Source organism: Phyllobates terribilis, unplaced genomic scaffold (genome assembly GCF_046119375.1).
Source record: "Phyllobates terribilis strain yellow unplaced genomic scaffold, ASM4611937v1 Scaffold_180__1_contigs__length_3869351, whole genome shotgun sequence".
In the NCBI taxonomy this organism is placed as follows: domain Eukaryota; kingdom Metazoa; phylum Chordata; class Amphibia; order Anura; family Dendrobatidae; genus Phyllobates; species Phyllobates terribilis.
Window position 1 is genome coordinate 3,138,572 of NW_027362940.1, and position 24,953 is coordinate 3,163,524.

The following is a 24,953-nucleotide window of genomic DNA, read 5'->3' on the forward strand; positions in this document are numbered from 1 at the left end:
TCAGCACTGGGACTCCCACTACCATCACTCCCAACATCCATTATACTGCCCTGGGGCCGCACTCTTCCCGTGGAGAGTCACACTACCCTAGCTGCACACCTCATCAGCCCCAGCGGTCTGCATGCAGCGGCGGTTCCTAATAACCGCAATCCACGGGTGGCGTAGTCGGACATTATCAGCAGAACATAGCAGACTACCATTGGCCTGACCACCCTGAGCCACAGAACCGGGTCGCCACTACTACCCCCATCGTCTCCCTATTGCACGGATCCGAGTGCCCCACGGCCCAGGGGGCGAGTCACATGTAATACACTGACTCACCAGTGACGTCTCTAGGTGAAGTCCTTCATCTCCGCTTTTCTTCTTCATCTGGCACAGACGGCCATCACTTCTTCCAGCCAGGAATCATCTCTGCAGAAAATAACACACAGTTATCAATAACTGATCTCTTCTAGGGAATATTCCCACTCCACCCCCCGACTTCTACGCTACACCAGTTGAAGAAAAAAAGCGAGATAGTGCCGCCCTGCACAGTAACAAGAGCCCGCTTTTGTCCTATCCCATGGAAAACAATTTCCTAAAAAGTAAATTATATTACAGAAGTAATAATGTCTCTAATTGGACTCTAAAATAATAATGTTCCTCACTGGCCACCATAAACTAATAAAGTATGTTCCTCAATCTGGCACCAAACAGTAATTAAGTCCCTTGTTCAGCCTGGCACCCCCATATATCCATCCTGGCCCCCCCTTCCCTGCATATATCCATCCTGACACCCCCCATATATCCCTTCTGGCCCCCATATGTCCAGTGTGACCCCTCCATATATTTATCCAAGCCCACGTGTATCGAGCCTGCCCCCTCCCATATACCCATCCTAGTCCCCCATGTGGCCCTCCTGTTCCCCCCATATATCCATCCTGGCCTCCATGTGTCCAGCCTGCCCCCCCCACATATCCATCCTGGCCTCCATGTTTCCAGCCTGCCCCCCATATATCTGTCCTGGCCTCCATGTGTCCAGCCTGCCCCCTCCCATAAATCTGTCCTAAAGCCCCATGTGTCAAGCCTGCCCCCCCATATATCCATCCTGGCCTCCATGTGTCCAGCATGCCCCCCCTACATATCCATCCTGGCCTCCATGTGTCCAGCCTGCCCCCCCACAATATATCCATCCTGGCCTCCATGTTTCCAGCCTGCCCCCCATATATCCATCCTGGCCTCCATGTGTCCAGCCTGCCCCCTCATATATCCATCCTGCCCTTCCCCCTGCATATATCCATCCTGACACCCCCCCATATATCCATACTGGCCCCCATATGTCCAGCGTGGCCCCTCCATATATTTATCCTAGCCCACGTGTATCGAGCCTGCCCCCCCACATACCTATCCTAGCCCCCCATGTGTCCAGCCTGCCCCCCACATATCCATCCTGGCCATCATGTGTCCATCCTGCCCCGCCCCCCATATATCCGGCCCGCCATATATCCATCCCCCTCATATATCCATCCTGGCCTCCATGTGTCCAGCCTGCCCCACCATATAGCCATCCTGCCCACCCTTTCCCATGTGTCCAGCCAGGCTCCCCCTTATGTGTCCAGCCAGGCTCCCCCCCTTGTGTGTCCAGCCAGGGTTCCCCCTTGTGTGTCCAGCCAGGCTCTCACCCTTGTGTGTCCAGCCAGTGTTCCCCCTTGTGTGTCCAGCCAGGGTTCCCCCTTGTGTGTCCAGCCAGGGTTCCCTCTTGTGTGTCCAGTCAGGGCTTCCCCTTGTGTGTCCAGCCAGGGCTCCCCCTTGTGGGTCCAGACAGGGTTCCCCCTTGTGTGTCCATCCAGCTCCCTCCTTTTGTGTCCAGCCAGGGCTCCCCCTTGTGTGTCCAGTCAGGGCTCCCCCTTGTGTGTCCAGCAAGGGTTTCTCCTTGTGTGTCCAGCCAGGGCTCCCCCTTGTGTGTCCAGCCAGGGTTCCCCCTTGTGTGTCCAGCCAGGGCTCCCCCTTGTGTGTCCAGCAAGGCCCCCCTTGTGTGTCCATCCGGTCCCCCCCTTGTGTGTCCAGCCAGGGTCCCCCCTTGTGTGTCTAACCGGGCCCCCCTTGTGTGTCCAGCCAGGGGCCCATCCCATTCTGCATCCACTCATATACACACAGACACACACACAGACACCTCTTACCTTCCTGCTCTCCCGTGCGGTGTCCTCCTTCTCCGGCGGCTGAGTTGCGCGCCTCCTTCACTGCAGGCGCATGACGATGATGTCATACGCCGGCCGGGGAAGGGAGACGCGCAGCTTCAGCTGCTTCACTGGGACGTGTGTCACGGCGGTTCAGGTAATGAACGCCGCGTGAGCGCGTCCCTGCATACACTGTGCCTGCGCTTTTAAAGGGCCCGTGCCCCTTAAAACCGCAGGTTTTTTATTTTTTCATTCTCTTCTCCCCCTCTCCTCTGCAGAAGGGTACCCCGCCAGCCCAGTCCCACCCTGTTGATGACTTATCCTAAAATCGGTCATTAATATATAAGTCCTGGACAGTCCCGTTAAGCTTGTTTTACCTAGTTATAAAAGCCCTTTAAGTCCTCATTATAAGGTAAGGTATGAATGGATCTAATTAAATTCTCCAAAGAGAACTATTTATACATTTTAGTCACTGTGAGCTTTCTACAAGATATTGCGGGCAGTATATAGCGAATATACGGACACAGAGCCATTCGCCGGCTCAGATTGCCAATAAGCACCTTGTAAATATGAGACCTTGACATCATAGGTTACTTGGCTTAATATGAAATTGTCCCTCATGTGTACCGCATTGTGGGCAGGGACTATATGTACATCACTGCAGAATATGTTGGCAATAAAAAGTCAACAGAAATGAATATCATGCAGATCCTCACCAGGACTCCAGCAGTGTCACCATCCTGCCACCATACAGCTATAGAAGGACAATAAACCTGCAGGGTTCTCCCCTCAGTTATTTTTTCCTTTAATTTTATTATCTGTTTCTTACTCACAGTGAAAGAACAGTCATCAGATATTTTATTGTTCACTTTTTATTTTACAGTCTCAGCTCTGAAGAATAGAACGTCTTATGAATAAATGACAGCTCACTTATTACAGTGGTGGCCAAAAGTATTGGCACCCCTGCAATTCTATCAGATAATACTCCGTTTCTTCCTGAAAATGATTGCAATCACAAATTCTTTGGTATTATTATCTTCATTTAATTTGCTTGCAAGGAAAAAATACAAAAGAGAATGAAGCAAAAATCAAAACCTTGATCATTTCACACAAAACTCCAAAAATGGGCCAGACAAAAGTATTGGCACCCTCAGCCTAATACTTGGTTGCACAACCTTTAGCCAAAATAACTGCGAACAACCGCTTCCGGTAACCATCAATGAGTTTCTTACAATGCTCTGCTGGAATCGTAGACCATTCTTCTTTGGCAAACTGCTCCAGGTCCCTGATATTTGAAGGGTGCCTTCTCCAAACTGCCATTTTGTGATCTCTCCACAGGTGTTCTATGGGATTCAGGTCTGGACTCATTGCTGGCCACCTTAGAAGTCTCCAGTGCTTTCTCTAAAACCATTTTATAGTGCTTTTGGAAGTGTGTTTTGGGTCATTGTCCTGCTGGAAGACCCATGACCTCTAAGGGCGACCCAGCTTTCTCACACTGGGCCCTACATTATGCTGCAAAATTTGTTGGTAGTCTTCAGACTTCATAATGCCATGCACACGGTCAAGCAGTCCAGTGCCAGAGGCAGCAAAGCAACCCCAAAACATCAGGGAACCTCCGCCATGTTTGACTGTAGGGACCATGTTCTTTTCTTTGAATGCCTCTTTTTTTTTCCTGTACACTCTATGTTGATGGTTTTTCCCAAAAAGCTCGACTTTTGTCCCATCTGACCAGAGAACATTCTTCCAAAACATAGTAACATAGTTTGTAAACATAGTTAGTAAAAGCCGAATAAAGACTTGCGTCCATCAAGTTCGACCTGTTAGTTCTGTAATTGCTAAAGTTGATCCAGAGGAGGGCAAAAACCCCAAATGATTTGGCCAATCTTCACCTGAGGAAAAATTCCCTCCTGACTCTGAAACCAGCAGTCAGAATAAATCCCTGTATCAACTTACTATTTTATTTTATTTTTAAGTATATGCTGAAATCTGCCTGGTATCTAGAAATGCATCCAGTCCCCGCTTGAACTGGTGTAGTGAATCTGACATCACCGTCTCCTCACTCAGTGAATTCCATATTCTCACTGCTCTTACCGTAAAGAACCCCTTCCTATGCTGGTGCTGAAACCTTTTCTCTTCCAGTCTTAGTGAGTGCCCTCTTGTTACCGTAATATCCCTCCTTTTGAACAAATCCCTGGCAAGGTCTCTATACTGTCCCCTAACATATTTGTACACATTTATTATGTCCCCCCTCAACCTTCTCTTTTCCAGGCTGAATAGTCCTAGTTTTGCCAACCTCTCTGGGTATTGCAGTCCCTCCATTCCCTTTATTAATTTTGTTGCCCTCCTATGTACCTTTTCAAGCTCATTTATATCCTTTCTATATATTGGGGCCCATAACTGAGCACAGTATTCCAAGTGTGGTCTGACCAGTGCTTTGTACAGTGGAAGAACAATGTTCTCATCCTTTGCAGCTATACCTCTTCTGATACATCCCATTACCCTGTTTGCCCTTACAGCAGCGGCCTGACTTTGGGCACTCCAATTTAGTTTGCCATCAATCAAGATGCCCAAGTCCTTCTCCATCTCTGAATTCCCCAATGATTTCCCATTCAGTGAGTACTGGTGACTTCCATTTTTCCTTCCCATATGTATGACCTTACATTTCTCCTCGTTAAACCTCATTTGCCATTTAATGCTCCACCTACCCAGCTTATCCAAATCCCTCTGTAGGTCTGCACTGTCCTCTTTTGTATTAATTGTTTTACATAACTTTGTGTCATCTGCAAATATTGATATTTTACTATTTATCCCGTTGACTATGTCGTTAATAAAGATATTAAATAACATTGGGCCTAGTACAGACCCCTGTGGTACCCCACTAGTGACGCTTACCCAATCTGAGTATATTCCATTTATAACCACCCTCTGCCTTCTATCCCTTAGCCAGTTAGCTACCCACTTGCAGACATTTTCCCCCAGCCCCATCATTCTCATTTTGTATACCAACCTATTATGTGGCACGCTATCGAAAGCTTTTGAGAAGTCGAGATACACGACATCCACTGGTTCCCCCTGATCTACTCGAGAGCTAACCTCCTCGTAGAAGTCAATCAGGTTTGTTTGGCAGGAGCGATTCCTCATGAATCCATGTTGGTTCGGGATTAAAAGATTATTAGCATCAAGATGCTCCATAATTGCCTCTTTAATGAAGCTTTCAAAAAATTTGCCCACAACGGACGTCAGACTCACCGGCCGATAGTTTTCGGCGTCACTTTTCGCTCCCTTTTTGAATATTGGCACTACATTCGCCTGTCGCCAATCAAGTGGCACAGACCCAGTCTCAACAGAGTCCTTAAATATAAGATATAACGGTCTGTCTATCACATTACTTAGTTCCCTTAGTACCCGTGGGTGTATGCCATCAGGTCCTGGTGATTTGTTTATTTTAATGTTACTGAGGCGTTTCTGTACCCCAGCTTGGGTTAGATTTGTCATACTTAGTGGAGGATTAAGTTTGTCACTTCTCATTTCTCCTGTTAGTTCGATTTCCTTTGTGAAAGTTGTCGAAAAAAAATTATTTAATAGATTAGCTTTATCCTCATCTTTCTCTATGATTTTGCCTTCCTCACTTTTTATCGGTCCAATATTATCCGATTTAATCCTTTGACTATTTATATACGTAAAGAACAGTTTGGGATTTGATCTACTTTCCCTAGCAATACGTCTCTCTGTTTCCTCCTTCGCTATTTTTACTTGTTTTTTGCAGGTTCTCGTTTTTTCCTTGTAACACATTAGTGCCTCCTTACTGTTTTCCTGTTTTAATCTCTTGAATGCCTCTTTTTTGCTATTTAACACCCCTTTTACGTTCTTGTTCAACCATATTGGTTTCCTCTTATTTCTGGCCCTTTTATTCCCATACGGTATATACCTCTCGCACTGAGTATTCAGAATTCTTTTGAAGGTTTCCCATTTACTATTCGTATTCCTTTGATTAAGAACTTTGTCCCAGTCAATAAGTTGAAGGCTTTCTTTCAGCTGATCAAACTTCGCCCTCCTAAAGTTTAATGTTTTTGTTGTTCCCTTATTGATAACCCTACTGAAGGGCATTTTGAAGTCGATAATATTATGGTCGCTATTACCTAGGTGCCCCCCTATCTGTACCTCAGTTATTCTATCAGGCCTATTAGTCAATATTAAGTCTAACACGGCCTTCCCTCTCGTTGGTTCCTGCACTAGTTGGGAGAGATAATTATCCTTAATATTTGTCAAGAACCTTTTTCCTTTCTGAGATCTACAGGTTTCTGTTTCCCAGTCAATATCCGGGTAGTTGAAATCCCCCATTACAATCACTTCATTATGTTTTGCTACTTTGTCTATTTGTCCTAATAGCAGTTTCTCATTCTCCTCTGTTATATTGGGTGGCTTATAGCAGACCCCCAGTAATATTTTATTATTATTTTTAGTTCCCTCTATCTCTACCCACATGGACTCGACCCCCTCTTCTCCCTCTCCTATATCTTCCCTTAGTCTGGGTTTTAGACATGACTTTACATATAAGCAGACTCCTCCGCCTTTCCCCTGTTTCCGGTCCCTTCTAAATAAACTATAATCTAATAAATTTACCGCCCAGTCGTAGCTATCGTCTAGCCAAGTCTCTGTTATACCTACGATGTCATACCTCTCCTCCCATATAAGCGCCCGCAGCTCATCCGCCTTATTGGTCAGGCTTCTTGCGTTGGTCAGCATGCAAGATAAAACTTTGTGATTATTTAGCATCCTATTCTTCTCTAACGATCTAACTGTACTATCCCCACCCCCCTCTCCACCCTCATTATATTCACTTCTCCCCTTCCCCCTTGCTTGCCTCACATCCCACCTATTTCCTTGGTTTCCCCCCCCCGTCTCTAGTTTAAAAACTCCTCCAACCTATTAGCCATCTTCTTCCCCAGCACCGCTGCACCCTCCCCATTGAGGTGCAGCCCGTCCCTACGGTAGAGCCTGTAGCCGACCGCGAAGTCGGCCCAGTTCTCCATGAACCCAAACCCTTCTGCCTTGCACCAACTCTTTAGCCACTTATTCACCTCCCTAACCTCCTGTTGGCGCTCCTGTGTGGCTCGCGGGATTGGTAGTATTTCTGAGAAAACTACCTTGGAGGTCCTTGCCCTAAGCTTCCTACCTAGGTCCCTGAAATAATTTTTAAGGACCCTCCATCTACCACTCACTTTGTCATTGGTGCCGATGTGGACCATGACCACTGGGTCTTCGCCAGCCCCACCCAGTAACCTGTCAACCCGATCCGCGATGTGCCGGACTCGAGCGCCAGGGAGGCAGCACACCGTTCGGCGATCCCGGTCTTTGTGACAGATTGCCCTGTCTGTCCCCCTAATAATAGAGTCACCCACTACCAGAACCTGTCTTGCCTGCCCTACACTTCCCCCCTCCCCCTCATTACTGGAGCATACACTCCCCCGGCGGTCAGAGGATCTGTCGTGCTCCAATAATGCCGGTTCTGAACCAGCCTTCCTATACTTCTTCCCTCTATCCCTCCTTACTGTTATCCAGCTCCCTGCCTGTTCAGCCTGCACTTCCCCTCTATGCTCCACCCCCAGTATTGACCCATTGAGTGTCTGCTCGGTGAGCAGCAAACTCCGTTCTATGTTGTCGATGCTCCTCAGTACCGCTATCTGAGCACTTAGATCCAGAATTTGGGCTTCCAAGTGCACGATATGCTCACATCTCTCGCAGCAGTATGGATCCTCGAGCGGGTGCTCACGGAATGCATACATTGCGCAAGATGTACACTGCACGGCTCCGTCCAACATGGACGTCATTCTAAATATGGGGATACAGTCAGTATATATATACAAGTACAAAACACAATTATTTATATATAGGTGTATGGACGGGGATCAATTAGGGATGTGCAAGTGTATCAATTAGATATCGGCGGGGGATCAGTTAAGTATGGACGGGGGATCAATTAAGTATCAAGTATGGACGGGGGAATCAGCTAAGTAGGTCAGGTGGATTAATTAAGTAAAAAGTAAAGTAAAGAAAGAATGAAATACAGTCAGCAATTCAGTCCTAAGTCCTCCCTTCCAAACTCCCTGAATCCAAAGTCACTGAAAAACAAGTCACACACTTACTTTCGTTCGCACTTACGCTCCGGACACACGCAGCTCGTTCACACTCGCAAACTAAGAGATTTAAAGTGGTTTTTTTTTTTTTTTTCCTTTTCCAGCAATGTACCCTTCACCTCAATGCACTTCCAAAGGACTTTATGCCCAACCAGCTGCCCCTTATAAACCCTTAATTATGACCCCTTCCCCTTAATTAACCCCTTGTGAGTAAATCTACACCTCAGGATTTTAGTGCAATGTAGTTAACCCTTAAATACACAGGTAGTAAACTAAGAAACTAAAACTGTAGTGAGAAAATAGATTTTAAAAAGCCCAATAAATCTAAACAGGTAGAAAAGCACTCAGCAGATCACAATGCAGCACTCACTGCAATTCACACAGGTATTTTCTGCAGGATTCCCAATACCTCTTCACGCAATTCACACAGGTATTTTCTGCAGGATTCCCAATACCTCTTCACGCAATTCACACAGGTATTTTCTGCAGGATTCCCAATACCTATTCACCTTCACCTCAATGCACTTCCAGTTTTAGGCTTTATCAGGTAAGTTTTGGCAAACTCCAGCCTGGCTTTTTTATGTCTCGGGGTAAGAAGTGGGGTCTTCCTGGGTATCCTACCATACAGTCCCTTTTCATTCAGACGCCGACGGATAGTACGGGTTGACACTGTTGTAGCCTCGGACTGCAGGGCAGCTTGAACTTGTTTGGATGTTAGTCGAGGTTCTTTATCCACCATCCGCACAATCTTGCGTTGAAATCTCTCGTCAATTTTTCTTTTCCGTCCACATGTAGGGAGGTTAGCCACAGTGCCATGGGCTTTAAACTTCTTGATGACACTGCGCACGGAAGACACAGGAACATTCAGGTCTTTGGAGACGGACTTGTAGCCTTCAGATTGCTCATGCTTCCTCACAATTTGGTTTCACAAGTCCGCAAACAGTTCTTTGGTCTTCTTTCTTTTCTCCATGCTCAATGTGGTACACACAAGGACACAGGACAGAAGTTGAGTCAACTTTAATCCATGTTAACTGGCTGCAAGTGTGATTTAGTTATTGCCAACACCTGTTAGGTGCCACAGGTGCTCTTTCAGCTGCTCATAAAACCCGGCCCTGTAATCCGGACTCATTAAATTCCTCTCAGCACTATGTGTGCTGGAGCCTGCTTCTCCGGATCCTACATCACCGAAGCATGGCACTTCGAGGACACATACCTCCCGTCCACGATCTGTCCGGCAGCAACCTTACATACACCCCCCCTCTGTCCAAAGCCGTAGGGCTTGGCACCTTCTGTCACCATACAATAAACCCTTGACAAGGCAGCGGCATTCCCATGTTGTTTCCCAGGCCTATGCTCTACCCGGAAACTAAAATCTTGTAGAGCCAGGAACCACCTAGTCACTCTGGCATTGTTTCCCTTCTTTTCTCGCATCCACCTCAATGGGGCATGGTCTGACACTAACCTGAACCTTCTGCCTAATAGGTAATACCTCAGAGTGTTTAACTCCCACTTAATGGCCAAACATTCTTTTTCTACAATGGAGTAGTCCTTCTCACAAGCGGAGAGCTTCAGACTGAGGTATTTTACAGGGTGTTCTTCTCCGTTAATCTCCTGGGACAAGACTGCTCCCAGCCCGACATCCGATGCATCCATCTGGACCACAAACTCCTTGGAGAAGCTGGGTGCCACCAAGACTGGTTGTTTACAGAGGACCAGTTTCAATTCCTGGCAGGTCGCTTCTGCTTCCGGGGACCACTTGGCCATAGCTGACTTCATCCCTTTCAGAAGATCCATCAGTGGGGCTGCTATCAGGGCAAAGTTAGGGACAAATCTTCGATAGTAGCCCACAATGCCTAGAAACGCCATGACCTGCTTCTTCGAGAGGGGCTGTGGCCAGTTCAAGATCGCCTCGACCTTATTTATTTGTGGTTTTATTTCCCCTCTACCAACCACGTACCCTAGGTACTTGGCTTCCTCCATCCCCATGGCACATTTCTTCGGGTTGATAGTAAAGCCCGCCTTCCTTAGGGCATCAAGTATGGCTTGAACTTTGTCCAGATGACTTTCCCAGTCCTGGCTAAATATGACGATGGCATCTAGGTAGGCCGCTGCATACTGTTTGTGGGGTGCTAAGATCCGGTCCATGGCTCTCTGGAAGGTGGCCGGAGCTCCCTTCAACCCAAATGGCATCCTGACGTATTGGCGTCGAGAAGGCTGTCTTCTCCTTAGCCTCTTTGGACAGGGGAATTTGCCAATATCCTTTGGTGAGGTCCAGAGTGGTGATGTACCGAGCGGGTCCTAGCCTTTCGATAAGCTCATCTACCCTAGGCATTGGGTAGGCGTCGAACTTTGAGACCTCGTTCAGCTTCCTATAGTCGTTGCAAAACCGCCATTCTCCATCTGGTTTCGGCACTAAGACTATAGGACTGGACCATCCACTTTTGGACTCTTCAATGACTCCCAGGTTTAGCATCCGCCTTACTTCTTTAGAGATCACCTCTCTGCGGGCTTCGGGGATCCGGTATGGTTTTAGATTGACGCGAACATGAGGCTCTGTGAGAACCTCATGCTCTATGACCTGAGTGAGTCCTGGCAACTCCGAAAACATGTCTTTATTTCGCTGTAACAACTCTTTGCACTGTTGCTTTTGGGCATGTGACAGTGACTCTGCCACCTTGACCTCTTTCACATCGGCCTCAGCCTCAGCCATTAAACAGGGAGCTTCCGCAAGCTCTCTATCTTGCCATGGCTTAATCAAGTTAACATGGTAAATTTGGTAGGGCTTCCTCTTCCCTGGTTGGTGGATCTTAAAGTTGACTTCCCCCACTTTCTCTACCACCTCATAGGGGTCCTGCCACTTGGCCATGAACTTGTCTCCACTGTGGGACTAGCACAAGCACTCGATCTCCTGGGTTGAACGATCTCACCCTGGCCGACCTATTATACACCCTGGACTGTGCCTCTTGTGCCTTAAGGAGGTGCTCCCTCACAATGGGCATCACATGGGCAATCCTCTCTTGCATCTGGGCAACGTGCTCCACCACTCTCCTATAGGGAGTGGTCTCAGCTTCCCAGGACTCTTTCTCCACCTCCAGGAGTCCTGAGGGTGTCGTCCATAGAGTGGTTCAAACGGGGAGAAACCTGTGGAAGCTTTGGGAACTTCCCTCATGGCGAACAACATATAGTCCCAGTCTCGGCCATCCTTTTCCACTGCTTTCCTCAACATTGCTTTCAAGGTTTTGTTAAACCTCTCTACCAGTCCGTCCGTCTGGGGAGAGTACACGGAGGTTCTCAGTTGTGCAATCTGCAGTGTCTTGCACAATTCCCTCATGACCTTCGACATAAATGGAGTTCCTTGGTCTGTTAGGATCTCGTTAGGCAACCCGGTTCTTGAAAACATGTGGACTAACTCCCGGGCTATACACCTGGTGGAGGAGTTTCGTAGTGGTACGGCCTCCAGATACCATGTAGCATAATCTAATACCACCAGGATATACTGATGCACTTGGGCGGACTTGACCAGAGGCCCCACTAGATCCATTGCTATGCGTTCGAATGGAACCTCGATGACTGGTAGTGGCACTAGGGGACTGCGGAAGTGGGCCACTGGGGAGGTTATCTGGCATGTGGGGCAGGAACGACAATAACTCTATATTTCTCTATAGCAACCTGGCCAGTAGAATCTTTGGAGGATCCGTTCTTGAATCTTGTCTGCACCCAGGTGACCACCCAACACATGAGAATGAGCCATGTCTAACACCCTGCGTCTATAGGGCCCTGGCACCAGCAACTGTTCTATTACCTCACCCCTTGGCTTGGTTATTCTGTACAGCAAATCCCCATTCACAGCAAAATGAGGGAACCGAGTGTCAGCCCCCGGTTCCTGAGGCACCCCATTTAACACAGTAACATTTTCAAAGGCCCCTTTCAGAGTTAAATCCCTGAGTTGGGCAGTTCCAAAGTTTCCCTCGGACACCTAAAGCTCAGGGATATTGGACTCAGGGGATGCTACTTCAGCCTCATTGCCCACCAGCACACACATGGGAAACTCATCTACTATGTTCTGCGGGTAAGTTTCCTTAGGGGCGATCTGGCTGTCGTCCAAGCAACCAGGTGTCCCCGCTTTCCCCCACATTTCCCAGAATAATGCAAAGTAACGTCCAATTATTATGGGATGCAATAGGTCCTTAACGACCGCCACTTCATGAGATGTGGTGCCACAGTCTGTGTTTACATCCACCTGGGCCACAGGATAGTTCTTAGCGTCCCCATTGATACACCGGACACCCACCACCTTCCCAGAAACCAGCCGATGAGGGAGTGTGGCCCTTATCAGGGTCACCAAACTTCCTGAGACCAATAGTCCAGAGACTTGTGCCCCGTTAACTGACACTGAGCATGCCTGAGGGCCCTCGCCATGTTGACGAACTGCGCTGCAGGCGGGGTAGGCAAAATAAGAGCAACGCCGGCCCATGTTACAGTCCATTGGTTCAGAGGTTATGGGACACCGGGAGGCAATATGGCCAGGGGTATGACATCTCCAACACACTATATTATGGGGTGGGACCTTGGGCAGCAACTCAGACCCCTCCTGAACTCTAGGATGCCCCCCAGGTGTGGCGCTAGCTCCCTTCTTTTGGGTGTCCGCCACCTTTTGGGAACCCCAGTATTGAGAGGCTACGACCCCTTGTTTTCCCAACGGACTCTCAACCGCCTGGTATCTTTCCACCAACCCCACCAAGTCATCAGCATTATAGGGATCTCCCTGGGCAACCCAGGATTTTACCGACTTCGGGAGAGAGTGTATAAACCTGTCTATAACGACCTCTATCTCATATCATAGGACTATCTATCATCTATCTATTATCTATATGACGCGCCCCCTGGGCCATGGGGCACCCGGGACCGGACTTCAGGGCAATGCTGGGAGTAGTTGTGGCGACCTGGTCCCGTGGCTCAGGGTGGCCAGACCAATATTGTGGCAGTCTCTGTATCAGTATAATGCAATGTCCGACTACGCCACTTGTGGATTGTGGTCAATAAGAACCGCCGCTGCTGAGCAGACCTCTGAGGCTGATGTTGTGAGGGCAGCAGAGTGTAGTATAACTCCCCACGGGAGGAGTATAGCCTCAGGCTAGTGAGTGTGGATGATAGGAGTGATGGTACACGAGCGCAGCAGGAACGACTCAGAGGCTTTGCAGTGCAGTTCAGGGTCTTTACTGATGGTGATAAGGCAGACCCTCCCGGGAGTACTGGCTAGCATAAGAGGCCTGGTCAGTCTGTGAGCAAACTGGAGTTCCCCTGGCCAGGTGGAGTTGTAGGCCTCCCCGACTATCTGCACTCTTCCTGGCTACCTTGCTGTAAGCGAGTGGAAGTAGCCCACGTCCCTGAGTGTTCCGTGTGGTGCTCACCTGTATGGCTGGTGACTTGGGGCCTTCTGATAGCCCCCGCTCCTCGATTGCAGTGCTGGTCCCTTGCTCGTGACTGAGCCTCCGGGCTTCTATGGCCAGAGGACTTGAAATCCCCTGCCGGCGGGTTTCTGCTGCTGGGTATATATAAGTCCCCGCAACCTCGGACTCCTGTGTCCGGTTCTCAGAGTCTTCAGCCAGGACGAACTCCGCTTAGCTCAAGTCCCTGGTCTTCAGCTCCTGCTCCTACAGAGCTCCTCGCTGTTACTTTCCCTGTGTCTGGAACTAACTCCAGGCTCTGACTTCACTAACCCCGCCCCAGATCCAGTTTATATAGGGCAGGTTCCTCCCCTATCTGGTCTGGGACAGGAGGTGTTGCATGTTTAAGGGCTCCGAACCAGGAAACCTCCCACTTGCTCTCAGACATAATATTTCTATTACAGTGGTAACCAGACCCCTGGGGTGCAACATATCCATCTATCTATCTCATATCTATCTATCTATCAATCTCATATCTATCTATCTTCTCCACTTTTTATCTGGTCTCAGGTATGACTTTCATATTACCCACGACTGTTACTTGCCACAGGTGAGTTTAAACGAGCATCACATGCTTGAAGCAAAGTTGTTTTTCCACAATTTTGGAAAAGTGCCAACAATTTTGTCCGGCCCATTTTTGGAGTTTTGTGTGAAATTATGTCCAATTTGCCTTTTTTTCCCATTTTTTTGTGCTGTTTCAATACACACAAAGGAAATAAATATTATAACAAATGTATAACAAAACATGTGTAATTGTAATAATTTTCTGGGAGAAATACTTCACTTTCTGGAACAATCTCAAGGTTGCTAAACACTTCCGGCCATGACTGTGTGTATATATGGGCCCTCAATAAACCATCCCTCTCAACGAAAAGGCCACAGCAAGGGTCAGGACTCGGTGGCCTTCCCTCTCCGAATCTTAGGGAGAGACGGTTGTGCTTCCAGCATCCACCTAGGCTGCCACCCCAGTGGAACTAATAGCAGGGTAGCCAACAGTCCAGAAATTCTTGGACAGTCCATAAAAATAGGGCACTTTTTTCCCTGTCCGTAAAAAAAAATGTGATGCGTCCATAATCTTTCTGAAGCTGGAGAGACTTGTTCAGATGGAGGGAGATGTAGGGGCATCATATTGTGTATAGGGAGATGTAGGGGCATCATATTGTGTATAGGTATCATATTGTGTATCTGCATGTGTGGGGACATCATACGGTGTATATGGAGCTGTGAGCACATCATACTGTATTTAGGGAACAATGAGGGAATCATACTGTATACAAGGAGCTGTGGAAACATAATGCTGTGTAAAGGGTCTGTGGGGTCATCATCTAATATACAGTACAGACCAAAAGTTTGGACACACCTTCTCATTTAAAGATTTTTCTGTATTTTCATGACTATGAAAATTGTACATTCACACTGAAGGCATCAAAACTATGAATTAACACATGTGGAATTATATACTTAACAAAAAAAGTGTGAAACAACTGAAAATATGTCTTATATTCTAGGTTCTTCAAAGTAGCCACCTTTTGCTTTGATGACTGCTTTGCACACTCTTGGCATTCTCTTGAGTACTGTTTATTTATTTTTTGCCGGGTGGGGGGCGGCATTATATTACAGACTCTGCCTATGGGAAGGGGGAGGTGCATTATACTACAGACTCTGCCTATGGGGGAGCATTATCCTAAAGACTCTGCCCACAGAGAGGGGGGGCATTATACTAAAGACTCTGCCTATGGGGAGGGGGGGCATTATACTAAAGCATGTCTATGGGGAGGGGGGGAGCATTATACTAAAGCCTCTGTCTATGGGGGGGCATTCTACTACAGACTCTGCCTATGGGGGGCATTATACTACAGACTCTGTTTATGAGCAGGGGAGAGCAGTAGACTACAGACTCTGCCTATGGGGGGACATTGTACTACAGACTCTGCCTATAAGAGGGGGAGCATTATACTACAGACTCTGCCTATGGGGGGTGCATTTTACTACAGACTCTGCCTATAGGTGGGGCATTATACTACAGACGCTGCCTATGAGATGGGGGGGGGCATTATATCACAGACTCTGCCTATGAGGAGGGGGGGCACATTATACTACAGACTCTGCCTATGAGATGGGGGGGCATTATACTACAGATTCTGCCTATGAGGAGGGGGGGGGATTATACTACAGACTCTGACTATGAGGAGGGGGGAGCATTATACTACAGACTCTGCCTATGGGGGGGCATTATACTGCAGACTCTGCCTATGGGGGGGCATTATACTACAGACTCTGCCTATGAGGAGGGGGGGAGCATTATACTACAGACTCTGCCTATGGGGGGGACATTGTACTACAGACTCTGCCTATAAGAGGGGGAGCATTATACTACAGACTCTGCCTATGGGGGGTGCATTTTACTACAGACTCTGCCTATAAGTGGGGCATTATACTACAGACGCTGCCTATGAGATGGGGGGGGGCATTATACCACAGACTCTGCCTATGAGGAGGGGGGGCACATTACACTACAGACTCTGCCTATGAGATGGGGGGGGGCATTATACTACAGATTCTGCCTATGAGGAGGGGGGGGGCATTATACTACAGACTCTGCCTATGAGGAGGGGGGAGCATTATACTACAGACTCTGCCTATGGGGGGGGCATTATACTGCAGACTCTGCCTATGGGGGGGCATTATACCACAGACTCTGCCTATGAGGAGGGGGGGAGCATTATACTACAGACTCTGCCTATGGGGGGGAGCTTTATACTACAGACTCTGTCAATGGAGGGAGCATTTTACTACAGACTCTGCCTATAGGGGCGCATTATACTATACGAAGGACTATGGGGAGTGCATTATACTATATTGAGGACTATCTGGTGCATTATACTATATGTAGGCTATTTATACAGTGTGGGAGATAATGTGGGTTCTTTGAACAGCGTGGGGGCCATCATACAGTGTGGGAGATAATGTGGGGTCTTTGTATAGTGTGGAGGCCATCATACAGTGTTGGAGCCATCAGCTTGGGGGCTACTAAGGGGTCAGTATACTTTGTGGGGGTACTATACAGTGAGGGGGAATTATATCGTGAATAGGAGAACATCATACTGGTTAGAGCGGAGCTCTACATGGGGGGAGACTCAGGACATTATTAAATCTTAGGTGGGCACTTATTGTTATAGGGGAACTCAGGTTATCGTGACTGTCGAAGGGGCACTATTACTTTCTAGGGGGCACAATGCGGGCACTGTTTTCTAGGACACTTGCACACGACATTACTTTATTTTAGAGGTTTGTTTTACCATCTAGAGGGCACACAGTAGGTGCAGTAATAGGGACACATTTTGCGGCAGAGGCTCAGTATTGGGGTATCAGCAGGATGAGAAGTTTGTGCAGGTTGGGGATAGATGTGGTCAGTGCCTGAAATGTAAGGAGTCAAATGTGTCTTTGTTGTGATCTCTGCATACCTGAGACTCTGAGTCCTGGCTGGAGAAGTTGTCGTGTCGGTCTGGGCCAGATGGAAAAGACGGGAAAAGTGAACAATTTAATCAGAAAGAACGTCAGCTGTAAGGTACTATATATAACTGAGCTGTGATCTCTTATATGTTCTGCAGGACTGGCATCTATCAATATATGTCACCATATGGCGGTAATATCAGTGCTGGTCTTTGTATAGAGATTATTTTTAGTAACAGCGCGGTCATCTGCTGAGGTTTTCCTACATCAACTATCTGGGTGCGCCGCTATAGTTGGAATCAGGGTTACCTGGTTAGAGGCCCACTCAGAAGTTTCGGCCCCCTGAAACAAAACCTTAGCTACGCCAAGCTTTTTGGAGATGGAAATTTCATTCTCCAGCAGGACTTGGCCCCTGTCCACACTGACAAAAGTACTAATACCTGGTTTAAAACAACAGTATCACTGTGCTTGATTGGCAGCAAACTCACCTGACCTTAACCCCATAAAGAATCTATGGGGTATTGTCAAGAGGAAAATGAGAGACACCAGACCCAACAATGCAGACGACCTGAAGGCTTCTATCAAAGCCACCTGGGCTTCCATAACCCCTCAGCAGTGCCACAGGCTGATCCCTCCATGCCATATTGCCGCATTGATGCAGTAATTGATGTAAAAGGATCCCTGACCAAGTATTGAGGGCATTTATTGAACATAGATTTCAGTAGGATAACATTTTGGATTTTGAAAACATTTTTCAAGCTGTTGTTATAAGGTATTCTAATTAATTGAAATAATGACTTTTGAGTTTTCATTGGCTGTAAGCCATAATCATCAACATTAACAGAAATAAACACGTGAAATAGATCACTCTGTGTGTAATGGCTCTATATAATATATGAGTTTCACGTTTTGTATTGAAGAACTGAAATAAATTAACTTTTATGGTGATATTCTAATTTTGTGAGATGCACCTGTAGATGGGCTTGGCTGCACCCTGAATAAAAATAGCATGTAAAAAATATATATGATATATATGAGGTATTGGTCGATATTTTGGCCAAAATATACAAGCTCCCAACCTGCTCAAGGGTCCTCATACTTACGAGTCCCTACACTAACATTAAAAGCAAAGTCACAAAAACAAGGAATTAAAGTTCCCACCAAAATTCAAGAATTAACACAGCAAATACAGCAACAATAATTACAAGGATGCAGCAAACCCATATAATGAAGAAGTCAGCAATACAGGTGCAAAATATTGATGAGACAACCACTCACAACCTACCAATTCATGGAGGGGGTGATTGCTTAGTATTAAAACTGCACACAAATAAGCCTTGTATAGGGCACTGGTCACACATAGGTAGTGCACAATGTCTGGCTTACAGCCTATTAGTGAAGCCCAAACTATTAGATTAGGCGGGCTGCCCAGCACTTTTTAAGTACACCCAATGAAGACAGACACCCTAGTTTACAAGGCCAACATTGATGGGTCTGGCTGCACCCTGAATAAAAATAACGTGCAAAAAATATATATGATATATATGAGGTATTAGTAAATATTTTGGCCAAAATACACAAGCTCGCAACCCGCGTCAAGGGTCCTCATACTTGCGAGTCCCTACACTAACATTAAAAGCAAAGACAAATTTAAATTCCCACCAAAATTCAAGAATTAACACAGGAAAAAAGGGCAACAGTGTTTACCTGCCTAGGTCTCAGTACTAATCATACCATATAATAACGATGACAGCAATACAGGTGCAAAATACTGATGCGACAACCACTCACATATTACCAATTAATGGAGGGGGGTGATTACATAGTATTAAAACTGCACACAAAATTATATGGGATTGCTACATCCTAATAGTGCATTAGTTCTGAGATCTGGGCAGGTAAATGCTATATTAATAATTGATTTTTTGGGGAAAGTTAAATTCTCTTTTGTTGGCTTTACTTTTAATCTAACTGAAATACACATAAGCTTTTTTCCTAAACATTAGGATCTGTTTAGAGCCATCAGCTCAAAAAGGCTTCCTTTGACAGACTTGGCATAAGCAGGTCAAAAGGAACCCTGATCTTTACCATTACACCCCTTTACAGGAATGGAGACTTACCACATGCTCAGGGTTGCATCTACAGAGTAGCTGCTGGCCAGAGGAGCGAGCTTGAGGCTATAACTCTAACTAAAGCTTTTTTATTACTAAATGATGGGTTCTGTCTAAGGCCATTGGCTCAAAAAGACTTCCTCGGACAGACTTGGCGCAAGCTACTCCATTCTGCAGATCCCAAGGGAACCCTGGCCTTTACCATTACACCCCTGTACAGGGATAGATACTTACCATAGGCCCAGGGTTGCATCTACAGAGTAGCTGCTGGCCGGAGGAGCGAGCTTGAGGCTATAGTGGTTGATTCAACTCTAACTAAAGCTTTTTTTTCCTAAATACTGGGATCTGTTTAAGGCTGTTGGCTCAAACAGACTTCCTCGGACAGACTTGGCGCAAGCTACTCCATTCTGCAGATCCCAAGGGAACCCAGGTTTTTACCATTACACCCCTGTACAGGGATAGATACTTACCATAGGCCCAGGGTTGCATCTACAGAGTAGCTGCTGGCCGGAGGAGTGCGCTTGAGGCTTGAGTAGTTGAGTCAATCCTAACTAAAGAAAAACCTATCTAATGACACTTTCTTGTTAGGACCTGTCTGAGGCCTATGGCTCAAAAAAGCTTCTTTGGAAAAACTTGGCAAAAGCCAGTCTATCCTACAGGTTCCAAAGGAACTCTGACCTTCACTCTTACAGCCCTGTACAGTGATAAAGACTTATTACAGGGCCTTGATTGCATCTACATAGTAGATGCTGACTGGAGGGGCAAACTTAAGGTTAGAATGGTTCAGCCAACCCTAACTATTGCTACTTTCTTAAATGTTAGGATATTTCTGAGGCCGTTGGCTCAAACAGGCTTCCTTGGACAGACTTGGCGCAAAACACACCATTTCTGATGTTTCCAAATGAACCCTGGGCTTCACCCTTGAACCTCTATACAGGGACCGTTTCATAGTTTTAAGGTTGAAAGACACAAGTCCATCAAGTTCAACCTAAAAGCTAATGTGTTGATCCAGAGGAAGGCAAAAACCCCATGAGGCAGATGCTAATTGCCCCATATTAGGGGAAAAATTCCTTCCCGACTCCACATATGGCAATCAGACTAGTTCCCTGGATCAACGTCCCATAACAAAATCTAGTACGGATCACCTGCAATTTTATATTATTCAAGAAAGGCACACACATGCCCTCCTTGAATTTTTTTTTAGAAAATTAAGTATTTCAATTTCATGTGGTAGAGAGTTTCATAACCTCATTGCTCACACAATAAAAATTTGCCAACTAACTTCCTTTAGACAAAGTGAATTAGGATCTTTATGCTAGAGTAATTGAACTAACTCTAACTGAAATAGATTAATGCTTTTTTCCTAAATGTTGAAATTTGTTTAAATCCATCAGCTCAAAAAGGCTTTCTCGGACAGACTTGGCGCAAGCTACTCCATTCTGCAGATCCCAAGGGAACCCTGGCCTTTACCATTACACCCCTGTACAGGGATAGATACTTACCATAGGCCCAGGGCTGCATCTACAGAGTAGCTGCTGGCCGGAGGAGCGAGCTTGAGGCTATAGTGGTTGATTCAACTCTAACTAAAGCTTTTTTTTCCTAAATACTGGGATCTGTTTAAGGCTGTTGGCTCAAACAGACTTCCTCGGACAGACTTGGCGCAAGCTACTCCATTCTGCAGATCCCAAGGGAACCCTGGTTTTTACCATTACACACCTGTACAGGGATAGATACTTACCATAGGCCCAGGGTTGCATCTACAGAGTAGCTGCTGGCCGGAGGAGTGCGCTTGAGGCTTGAGTAGTTGAATCAATCCTAACTAAAGAAAAACCTATCTAATGACACTTTCTTGTTAGGACCTGTCTGAGGCCTATGGCTCAAAAAAGCTTCTTTGGAAAGACTTGGCAAAAGCCAGTCTATCCTACAGGTTCCAAAGGAACTCTGTCCTTCACTCTTACAGCCCTGTACAGTGATAAAGACATATTACAGGGCCTTGATTGCATCTACATAGTAGATGCTGACTGGAGGGGCAAACTTAAAGTTAGAATGGTTCAGCCAACCCTAACTATTGCTACTTTCTTAAATGTTAGGATATTTCTGAGGCCATTAGCTCAAACAGGCTTCCTTGGACAGACTTGGCGCAAAACACACCATTTCTGATGTTTCCAAATGAACCCTGGGCTTCACCCTCGAACCTCTATACAGGGACCGTTTCATAGTTTTAAGGTTGAAAGACACAAGTCTGTCAAGTTCAACCTAAAAGCTAATGTGTTGATCAAGAGGAAGGCAAAAACCCCATGAGGCAGATGCTAATTGCCCCATATTAGGGGAAAAATTCCTTCCCGACTCCACATATGGCAATCAGACTAGTTCCCTGGATCAACGTCCCATAACAAAATCTAGTACGGATAACCTGCAATTTTATATTATTTAAGAAAGGCACACACATGCCCTCCTTGAATTTTTTTTAGAAAATTAAGTATTTCAATTTCATGTGGTAGAGAGTTTCATAACCTCATTGCTCACACAATAAAAATTTGCCAACTAACTTCCTTTAGACAAAGTGAATTAGGATCTTTATGCTAGAGTAATTGAATTAACTCTAACTGAAATAGATTAATGCTTTTTTCCTAAATGTTGAAATTTGTTTAAATCCATCAGCTCAAAAAGGCTTTCTCGGACAGACTTGGCGCAAGCTACTCCATTCTGCAGATCCCAAGGGAACCCTGGCCTTTACCATTACACCCCTGTACAGGGATAGATACTTACCATAGGCCCAGGGCTGCATCTACAGAGTAGCTGCTGGCCGGAGGAGCGAGCTTGAGGCTATAGTGGTTGATTCAACTCTAACTAAAGCTTTTTTTTCCTAAATACTGGGATCTGTTTAAGGCTGTTGGCTCAAACAGACTTCCTCGGACAGACTTGGCGCAAGCTACTCCATTCTGCAGATCCCAAGGGAACCCTGGTTTTTACCATTACACCCCTGTACAGGGATAGATACTTACCATAGGCCCAGGGTTGCATCTACAGAGTAGCTGCTGGCCGGAGGAGTGCGCTTGAGGCTTGAGTAGTTGAATCAATCCTAACTAAAGAAAAACCTATCTAATGCCACTTTCTTGTTAGGACCTGTCTGAGGCCTATGGCTCAAAAAAGCTTCTTTGGAAAGACTTGGCAAAAGCCAGTCTATCCTACAGGTTCCAAAGGAACTCTGGCCTTCACTCTTACAGCCCTGTACAGCGATAAAGACTTATTACAGGGCCTTGATTGCATCTACATAGTAGATGCTGACTGGAGGGGCAAACTTAAGGCTAGAATGGTTCAGCCAACCCTAACTATTGTTACTTTCTTAAATGTTAAGATATTTCTGAGGCCGTTGGCTCAAACAGGCTTCCTTGGACAGACTGGGCGCAAAACACACCATTTCTGATGTTTCCAAATGAACCCTGGGCTTCACCCTTGAACCTCTATACAGGGACCGTTTCATAGTTTTAAGGTTGAAAGACACAAGTCCATCAAGTTCAACCTAAAAGCTAATGTGTTGATCCAGAGGAAGGCAAAAACCCCATGAGGCAGATGCTAATTGCCCCATATTAGGGGAAAAATTCCTTCCCGACTCCACATATGGCAATCAGACTAGTTCCCTGGATCAACGTCCAATAACAAAATCTAGTACGGATAACCTGCAATTTTATATTATTCAAGAAAGGCACACACATGCCCTCCTTGAATTTTTTTTAGAAAATTAAGTATTTCAATTTCATGTGGTAGAGAGTTTCATAACCTCATTGCTCATACAATAAAAATTTGCCAACTAACTTCCTTTAGACAAAGTGAATTAGGAGCTTTATGCTAGAGTAATTGAATTAACTCTAACTGAAATAGATTAATGCTTTTTTCCTAAATGTTGAAATTTGTTTAAATCCATCAGCTCAAAAAGGCTTTCTCGGACAGACTTGGCGCAAGCTACTCCATTCTGCAGATCCCAAGGGAACCCTGGCCTTTACCATTACACCCCTGTACAGGGATAGATACTTACCATAGGCCCAGGGTTGCATCTACAGAGTAGCTGCTGGCCGGAGGAGCGAGCTTGAGGCTATAGTGGTTGATTCAACTCTAACTAAAGCTTTTTTTTCCTAAATACTGGGATCTGTTTAAGGCTGTTGGCTCAAACAGACTTCCTCGGACAGACTTGGCGCAAGCTACTCCATTCTGCAGATCCCAAGGGAACCCTGGTTTTTACCATTACACCCCTGTACAGGGATAGATACTTACCATAGGCCCAGGGTTGCATCTACAGAGTAGCTGCTGGCCGGAGGAGTGCGCTTGAGGCTTGAGTAGTTGAGTCAATCCTAACTAAAGAAAAACCTATCTAATGACACTTTCTTGTTAGGACCTGTCTGAGGCCTATGGCTCAAAAAAGCTTCTTTGGAAAAACTTGGCAAAAGCCAGTCTATCCTACAGGTTCCAAAGGAACTCTGACCTTCACTCTTACATCCCTGTACAGTGATAAAGACTTATTACAGGGCCTTGATTGCATCTACATAGTAGATGCTGACTGGAGGGGCAAACTTAAGGTTAGAATGGTTCAGCCAACCCTAACTATTGCTACTTTCTTAAATGTTAGGATATTTCTGAGGCCGTTGGCTCAAACAGGCTTCCTTGGACAGACTTAGCGCAAAACACACCATTTCTGATGTTTCCAAATGAACCCTGGGCTTCACCCTTGAACCTCTATACAGGGACCGTTTCATAGTTTTAAGGTTGAAAGACACAAGTCTGTCAAGTTCAACCTAAAAGCTAATGTGTTGATCCAGAGGAAGGCAAAAACCCCATGAGGCAGATGCTAATTGCCCCATATTAGGGGAAAAATTCCTTCCCGACTCCACATATGGCAATCAGACTAGTTCCCTGGATCAACGTCCCATAACAAAATCTAGTACGGATAACCTGCAATTTTATATTATTTAAGAAAGGCACACACATGCCCTCCTTGAATTTTTTTTAGAAAATTAAGTATTTCAATTTCATGTGGTAGAGAGTTTCATAACCTCATTGCTCACACAATAAAAATTTGCCAACTAACTTCCTTTAGACAAAGTGAATTAGGATCTTTATGCTAGAGTAATTGAATTAACTCTAACTGAAATAGATTAATGCTTTTTTCCTAAATGTTGAAATTTGTTTAAATCCATCAGCTCAAAAAGGCTTTCTCGGACAGACTTGGCGCAAGCTACTCCATTCTGCAGATCCCAAGGGAACCCTGGCCTTTACCATTACACCCCTGTACAGGGATAGATACTTACCATAGGCCCAGGGCTGCATCTACAGAGTAGCTGCTGGCCGGAGGAGCGAGCTTGAGGCTATAGTGGTTGATTCAACTCTAACTAAAGCTTTTTTTTCCTAAATACTGGGATCTGTTTAAGGCTGTTGGCTCAAACAGACTTCCTCGGACAGACTTGGCGCAAGCTACTCCATTCTGCAGATCCCAAGGGAACCCTGGTTTTTACCATTACACCCCTGTACAGGGATAGATACTTACCATAGGCCCAGGGTTGCATCTACAGAGTAGCTGCTGGCCGGAGGAGTGCGCTTGAGGCTTGAGTAGTTGAATCAATCCTAACTAAAGAAAAACCTATCTAATGCCACTTT